Source organism: Sinohyriopsis cumingii, chromosome 4 (assembly GCF_028554795.1).
Source record: "Sinohyriopsis cumingii isolate HCF-2022 chromosome 4, ASM2855479v2, whole genome shotgun sequence".
NCBI classification, from domain to species: Eukaryota; Metazoa; Mollusca; class Bivalvia; order Unionida; family Unionidae; genus Sinohyriopsis; species Sinohyriopsis cumingii.
This window is the reverse complement of record NC_142964.1, coordinates 94,901,303-94,909,979: the sequence shown is the minus strand read 5'-3', so window position 1 is coordinate 94,909,979 and position 8,677 is coordinate 94,901,303.

The following is an 8,677-nucleotide window of genomic DNA, read 5'->3' as shown; positions in this document are numbered from 1 at the left end:
GCGCATCTACATCGTTTGTTTAAATTTGATGATCGTGCTTTCTTTCAAATTCGGTCACATTCTTAGGAGAGGTTTTCTAAATAGCCGCTGTAAGTTTTCCTAATTTTAGTAATGGTTGTATATTTAGCGCGGATTGACATTTTATTTGAACATATTTTTAACGATCTTCAACCCTGGATGCTTTCTGTAAAATTTGGTAAAATTTTGTTGAGTGGTTTTATGTTTAGTAAAAGACATGATGTCAGAATGTAATTGTAACATCTTGTACAGACAGGTAACGGAGTTTATGAGAAGGAGTTGTAACAATTTCTAACGGATCAGGATTTAGTGACTTCGCACAGCGCCTAATCTTTAACCTCTAGAAGCTTTATACGCATTACGATATTGTATAACACATAAAGCATACACAAGTTCAATATTACAAAAATAAACACCATACAATTACTGAACAAAACCATGCTGACAATGATTAAAGGAGTAAATATTAAGTCTTTCAGTCTGCTCAGCCTTTTCCTTCAAGTCGAGACAGAAGCGTCGGATCTAATCCATTGCCATTGAGAATTATATTCTGAACTACTTTCTTCACACGGAACAATATGGCAGCGGAAGGAGACAAAGTTACAACCAAAAAAATCTCAACGTTTGCTGTCGTAATATATGTGGTGCAATCCCCCAGCAAATCACCAAACACATCAAATTGATGAGTATTCCTATAACTATTTCCGAAGTTATTTCATGGCCTGACAGAAATGATCGAGCAACATGTAGGAAAAAACGTTTTCAAATTCAATTTAGACTGTTTTCAGGATAGTGTTGATTTGGATACATGGATACATGGATCCATTTGTTCTGAATAAACTCTAGTCCTAGTACAATACGAACCTTCTTTACTCTCAGCCCAAGACCCAAGACCTTTGTCTAAGTTAGATTTCTATAATGAAATATGCATTTACTCCTGTTCATTACATTTGCCACTTATCTACTGCTGTCAGTAAATGTACTATTCAAATCTTGGACAAGATTAACATGGTTTATGTGTATGTGTGTGTGTGTGTGTGATTTTGTTGTTGTTGTTGTAGGGTTTAACGCCATTTTTCAGCACATCAGAGGCTGTACATGGCGACCAGTATTAATGGGGGAGGAAAAACCCAGGAAAGAACCACCGACCCACGAGAAGCTACTGGCAAGCCTTTTCACATACCCACATAAGTCGAACCCGAGATTCCAGCCCACGCAGAGGTGAGATGGCAGTGATCCGTAACAGTGAGCGCTTTAAAACACTTGGCCACTCGGGGCCCCTGTGTGTGTGTGAGAGAGGTGGAGGGGGGGATATTATATGATAGAATATAAGTTCTTAACGTATAATATGCGACAATAACTTTTCAGAGACTAACTAATAAATAACTGTATTCCTTAACCTCTACAATAATAAACGTTTAAAGTTCATACGTAATCAATTTTAATTTAAAAAATATGTATGTAGCAAATATATTTAAATGGGAAAATTTCAAATCTCATTCTAGACCATATAAAATACTATAAAATGTAATTCTGAACATTATACAACAAACGTGTAAAAACGTAATTCTTGAACCTCTAAACACATCAAAAAAACATCGTTATGGAGCCTATACAGATACCCTACAAATACACAAAGCATATTTCTAATCCCTCCAAAATGTATTTTTTTTAATAAAAAGAAACGTATAAAGAAACCATTATCTACTCTCTGGAACGCAAAAATCTTTAGCATTCTCGACTATTTATAAAGTGTAAAATAAATGCCGCGAAAAGTGAACATATCAAGGTTCTTCATTATACATCTAAAATTGGACGCAAAATAAAAGCCGATTTGTTATACAACATAACTGGGATAAACCCAGCAGTTGTTACAGAGATCGTAGAAATAGTGCATGATTTTAACATTAAAGCAATATTCTTGTTAACAAGAGATAATGTACATTTGTAAACCACTATATTGGCATATAATAACGATGCATAGCGTTGCGTTCAAAGGCTGTAAGAGTATTTTAACTGGACTCAGATGCCATGAAATTTTGATGTAACACTTAACGTAGCAAGGTCACTGCCAGCATCAGTATAAACAATGACAACAAAGATCAACAAGCTATACATATGTTTCACATCAGTTACATTGTAAGAAGTATAAAATATAAGTTCGATTCTTGTTTATGACAGCTTATGTCTACCAAAGTCATGTCTGCACCAATTAAAATTTTAAGGATAAACATAATATATTTCTATAATATTTTTGTGTACTGACGTTTCTTTTGAGGTCGAATCTTTGTAATAAGAATGTAAGAGTTAGCCAGAAGGCGATATCTCTCGTGTGAATGGAGTCATGATGATATTACTTCCTGCCTACGCAAAAAAAAGAAAAAAGACCCACAATAAAAACAAAATCGTATAACATCAGGGTAGACAACTTTAGACACATAGTAATAATAATGTAATAAACCTAGGGTAAGTGGTGTTTGTGTTTACGTCTCCGTATATAGCTTTGTTAGATTTTATTAGTTATTTGTTCATTAAACGAAGTAGTGTTGGGAAGATATTTCTCACCCCGAACAATTTGCCAGTCTCTATGAGCGGACATCTTAATGTACATTATTCACGAGACTTGACAGCATGGATTAGTTTCGTAAAATGGATCTTCCCTTAATTTTTTACTTAGGGAATTAATTGAATCGCTGTAAGTATACGTGTTTAGTAATTTTAAATTGGGCGGAACAGAGAGGCATCAGATAGCTCTGTGCACTGCGTCAGGTATATATCTTATAATTATGTTGTTTGATTGTGATCTTTGTACATGAAGGCAGATACCTCTTTTTATGTATTTCTCTTGTATTTTGTAAACTGATTGTGATTCATCATTAGCAGCATTAACATCCAGAAGCATCGGTTAGAAGTCGTCTGTTTGTTGCTTTGGTGAAGAGTGACATAAACTGGAGATGGGTTGAGTGTTTTTAGAGGAGCATCCCTAGATGGCGCCATATATTTCTAAATAACCAATCGGATTCGTTAGCATGGAGTGCTTTTGACCTTGGGTTCTGTCTGAAGGATAGCTCTGGGAGTAGAATGTGCCATTTTGGGGCGTGATTTTTTAGATGCTAGTAAACGGTGTTCTGTCACGGTAGCATTTGTGTATTAGTTATGATGTAGAAGCGAGGATGCATTGTCAGCTAGTATGGTCTGATGGCGACAAAGGATTTTGCGCTGTTTAGTATGGACGTAGCTGACCAACTTTGGGGTTTTGTTAGAGATGCGTTGCAATGTAGGAAGCGCAATCCCTGTGCTTAAGTCGTGGTAAGCAGGACCAGACTTGTCTTCGTTAGCCAAGGTTCCGATATAATAACCCCATCAACACTTGGTGGATCGAACAGTTAGTTATACTGGTGCTTTGTGCTAGCGACATGTGTTGAATTTCATGGGTTGCCTCCTGTGGTATATAATGTCAGCTAACCAATAGCGCGGTGCATTGCACATCGACCGAAAATGCTGGGGGACAATTGACGACAAAATCATACTTTGTACGTTTAACATCGAAAGTATGATTATGTACCGAAGGGAAGACATTACATGTGTATTTGAGTGAAATGGATTTGTGCAAACACGGACCGGCATTGGACAATTGCTTATTTATCAGTCCATTAATGTTGTTTGCTCCCCTTGTCTCTATCACGTATCAACAGTGTTAAAATCTGAACACCGTATCCAATGAAATCTACGGACCCAAATCAAACAATATATTCTCGGTACGCCAATGTGTAGATGGGGTTATCACATCCGAACCTTGCCTAGCGCAGATGTGTCAGACTGAGGTTTGTTTTACCAGTTAGAGACCTTTTGGTTCAGAAGACTTTCCTACAGTTTACTTCGAAAACTGTTTCTTGTCTACTAGGTTTTCAGCATGCATAGATTGAAGAATCAACTTGTGAAGATCGGGTTTATTTGAGGAATATCTGAAAGACTGTTTTAGTATGCAAAAATTAATAAGCAGATTTGGTAGCTGGACCATCACAATGTCATATTGAGAACTTGTTTATCTGTGTTATGGGAGAAGCGATGCTGCATATCCTTGATCATTTATAATCATCAAATTGAATTATGTTTTTCTGTGCTCTCAGTCGTAAGGCAACTTGGTTCGGCTGCAGAATGACTAAATTGTTCAGATTTAATACCTGCGAGCGTGTGAGGCTCTGGTTTGGAAACACCTTCAGGTTTGACATTGTGACTGTTGAATGCGTGGATGCTAATGGAAGCTTACTGAGGAATCTTCATAGCTGTCACAACAGCGTGAGTTCATGCGTGTAAGCAACAGTGTAACCTGACAGGACCTTGATCAGACGGAGTGTTTAGTGCACTGCTTAGTTGCGAGCGCTGGGTTCCTTTGTCATCGTATTGGAACAACTTCCGGCTAGTAGTAAGTGTGTTTATGCAAAAGGCTTGTCGATGGGAGGAAGCTAACATTGTGCGACGGTTTGCGTGAAAAACATTTGGGCAGCCAATACAAATCGATATCGCCCTACCTGTAATATCTTCGTCGTGGTAGCTCGTTATGTCTGCGTTATTTGACAATTTCTTGGTGGCCTGCTGGTTGTACGGGTGATATTCAAAGCATAGCGGCCGTAGCAGCCGGGAGAAACAGGTTATTGACTTTTTTATGAACTTGCTTGAGAAGATCCTGATATTTGTTCGAATAGATGTGTAACCTGCCATTATTAAGCGAAAGTGCGCAGCTTGATAGCCCAGTCAAAATAGTGAGATGTTTCATTATATCTGATTAAAATCAGGTATCCGCTGTCATACGTGAAGTTCTGACGACGACTGCTTAGGGGTCATGTTCTGGTGACCATTTAATCAGCCACACTGCTCAGTCTCCAAACGCGAAGATATAAGATTTCATCTGATTGGCTGATAGCGATTATGGTAATAATATAGGTAGCCAAAACATGAGCCCCAGGCAGCGGTTGTGATATCTTCATGTATAACATTGGAGGTCTGATTTTAATCAGATTGATGTTTGATTCAACTTGATGTACTTTTTGTTCATTGCTTATATGCATTTTGTTTTAGGCAATGACTTATTACGCTTTTTCTTTGGTTTGATGAAGAGTGGTGGTTCTCGGGGATCAGATCTATTGATTGAGTTAGATCTGTAATCATGTTTGGAAATCTCAAATCGGGTTGGTAGTTGATTCTCGGGGAGTAATCAGTTGGAATAGATGATTTCAAGTACGACATTTGTGATCACTCAGTCACGGGTGATTTTCGGAGGCGTGGGTAACATGATGAACCTAGGCTATGTTCTATTTGTATTTACTTCTCCGTTTATACTTTGCAAGATTCTGGAGATTATTTGTTGATTAAAGGGACAATATGTAATTTGTAATCAACCCGAGTAATTTGCCAATTTCTAGGAACGGTAGTTATAATGCACATTATTCAGGAGATTTTATGACAGCATGGATTCGTTTCCTAAGATGGACCCTCCCTAATTTCTTAACAGAGGGAATTCTCTAGACATTTTTGGTATACGTGATTAGTAATTTGAGATAGGACCAATTCTTTATACTTGTGTTTGGGTCTTGTTTTGTATTGCATGGTGGAAGTACTAATATTCGGCTCGGAAAGGCTTTCTTGTAAATCGTACAAATGTGAAACAAGAAAAAACAAAAAACATGCAAGTGTGAATTAGAGTTTCGTGGCGTGTGGTCATTAGGTGACTAGAAAAACATTTGTAGAGTTTCCCTGATTAAGAATCTTTCAGTTGACAACGATTGTTTTCTTTAAGTCCATGGAAATAGGAGGAAACGCGGACTATCATTCCACGATAACGCATGAGGTTGATTTGCTCGATATGAGACCCCTTGCAACAATATCCTGAAGATGATGGTTCGTACATCAGCTGCTGTAGAAGATATGTTACTTTTAAAACACAATGACATTGTTAACGTTGATTCCACATTTTTGTCTTTACACAGTCGGGACAGCATATAAGGGTAATATTATAATGAAATTGTAACAGATTAGATCAGCTGTGTAAAATAAACAAGTACAGTCGATTAGATTAGCTGATATAGAACATACATAACTGCAAAATGTTGTGTGTGTGTTTGGATTTTTAATGTAGCTTAAAAAAGAAAATCAGTCATATCGTTAAGATGTCTGCAGTGTGGCAGTTTATAGTGATGTCTATCACTGGGGCATCATGCAGGAGACATGTAGCATGATGTCCCACCCAGTCACATTATCCTGACACTTGGCGTCCAGTCCTAACACTAACCTCTTAATGCCGAGCGCCTAGCGAGGCAACTGTTAGTACTATTTTTATAAGTCTTTGGTACAACTCGGCCGGGGTTCGTACCCGCGATCTCCCGCATCTGAGGCGGGCGCTCTAACCAAGTTGTACACAGAACCTAGACATTATCGAGAATGATCCTAACAACTACATGCTTGCGCAGGCAAGACATTAGGTTAGAGAAAAGTTTGATATAGCAATGTAATCACAATGTTTTAGATGATTCCAGCAACATACGTAGAAGATATGACTTTCAGCCAATCAAATATAGGAAGTGAAAAATGTAATTGTGGAAGACACAGCTAACGTAGCTGGAAAAGTGATACCTATGTCTTGTAATTCACAGGAGAGACTGAAGCTAATTGTTAGCGTTTCAATCTATAGAGAAGTTTTCAGGGGAAGCAACGAGCCTGCTTGCTGTATTTATTTTTTCTTCAGGTTCTTGTAAAGTCCATTCAACAGAATGTAACGCCATCAGTTTCTGAAATTTACTGATTTGTTTGGCACGTATAGCAGACAATGAACAAAATCACTCCTGTTGTCAGAGAAGAGTCTTACCCTCACAAATAAAGCAGCCATGTTAGTAAAGAAACTTGCGTTTGGTGTTAAACGCGAAAAAGATGATAGTGTTAGAGACCCTGTGGTGACAATCATGTTAGAAATTGTAAAATGATGAATGAAATGACTACGTTTTGTGCATTTTTTATAAAAAATATCCTTGTTGCCTTTATTTTTTGAATAGATCGGTTGGAGGTTAACATAAACGGTAGGTTAAGCGAATACTTTACGTTATGTTTGAGACGGCCCTCTTCCAGGATAACTGATAGGAAAAAAGTATTATTCAGTTTGCCTTAAACCATCTTCGCTAGTAAAGGTTACGATAACCCTGTGTACACCTTGGCGGATCGAACAGCTATATTTGTGCTTTGTCCTAGCGACATCTGTTGGATTTCATGTGTTGCCTCCCTCAGTATGTTATACTAACTAACCAATAGCTTTGTGCAGTGTACATCGGCCGAAAACGGTGGAGGCAATTGACTAAAATGGATACCTTGTAAGTTTAACATCGAAAATATAATATGACTATGTACCAGAGGGAAGCCATTACAGGTGTATTTGAGTGAAAGGTATTTGTGCAGACATGGACCGGCAGTGGAATTTTTGTATTTATTTATCAGTCAAATCAACTTGTGTGCTTCCTTTGTCTCGATCACGTATAAACAGTGTTCAAATTTGAAAAACTTAATTTTGATTGGATGCGGTGGCTTGTCGCCAGTGAAAATTCACAGACCCGAAGTACAGAAATGTATGTTCGATACGCCAAGGTGTATATAAGGTTATCGGAACCTTGGCTAGCGAAGATGTCCTTAAACAGGGATAATAGTTATTATTATTATTATTATTATTATTATTATCATAATATAGATCTGGTTGGTAGTGGCAACGGCGCAGATGCTGAATATGAATGTTTTTTTGAGGAGTTAGTAGAAACATCGGAACGGACTAAAACTATCGAAGCACACTAAAGTTATATGGTATAAACCACAAAGAATCATTGTTTTAATATGTATTATTCATAACTTTCTTAATTTAATGATAGTTATACTACTGAGTAACGTGTATTTTTGTTACTGACGAAAATAATATAACATGAAATTTTACGAGCATGAATTGGAGAGGTAAATAATAGGAAGCTGAAAATAATCTTAAAAATAGTTCTGAGTTGATTTTTTTTCTTTTCTTCTAATGTATTAACTGTGATTAAAGAAAGCAAAGAAGATGTTCTTTAAAGATACGACAAACAAGACACCTTATTAGGTATCGACTTTTATTGACCCATCTAATTAAGGTTAGTAAAGACATTTGTAAAATTTTCATATGCACGTTGTACAAGTATGTTTTAAACTTTTACCAACAAATTATCTTAGAAAAATTGCTCTTTTTAATATACTTCAATTACTTTTTGTTTTTGCTTTTGATGTCGGGAAAAAGGGGACCAATTAGGAGTGGATTAATTAAACGTAGTTATTATATCCCATTGTCCTAAAAGTATTGAACGCTAAATTATTTTTTTAAAGGTTCTATTATTGATATTACAACTATGAAATTAATTTGGAATTGGTTACTTAAATGTAGTCATTAAACATAATATACCACAAAGCATTGTAATATAAAGTATGCGTATCAGAACCGATATATTTGTTTTGATTTTATTTTATTTTTAAATCCAGCTACTCTGATATGTAACTAATATTAAATTATAAAAGTTATGAATTATATATACACACACTAATGATATAATATGGTATATAAAATAAAAGTTCAGTGTTTGGTGCGTTTCTGTTTTTTTTTCTT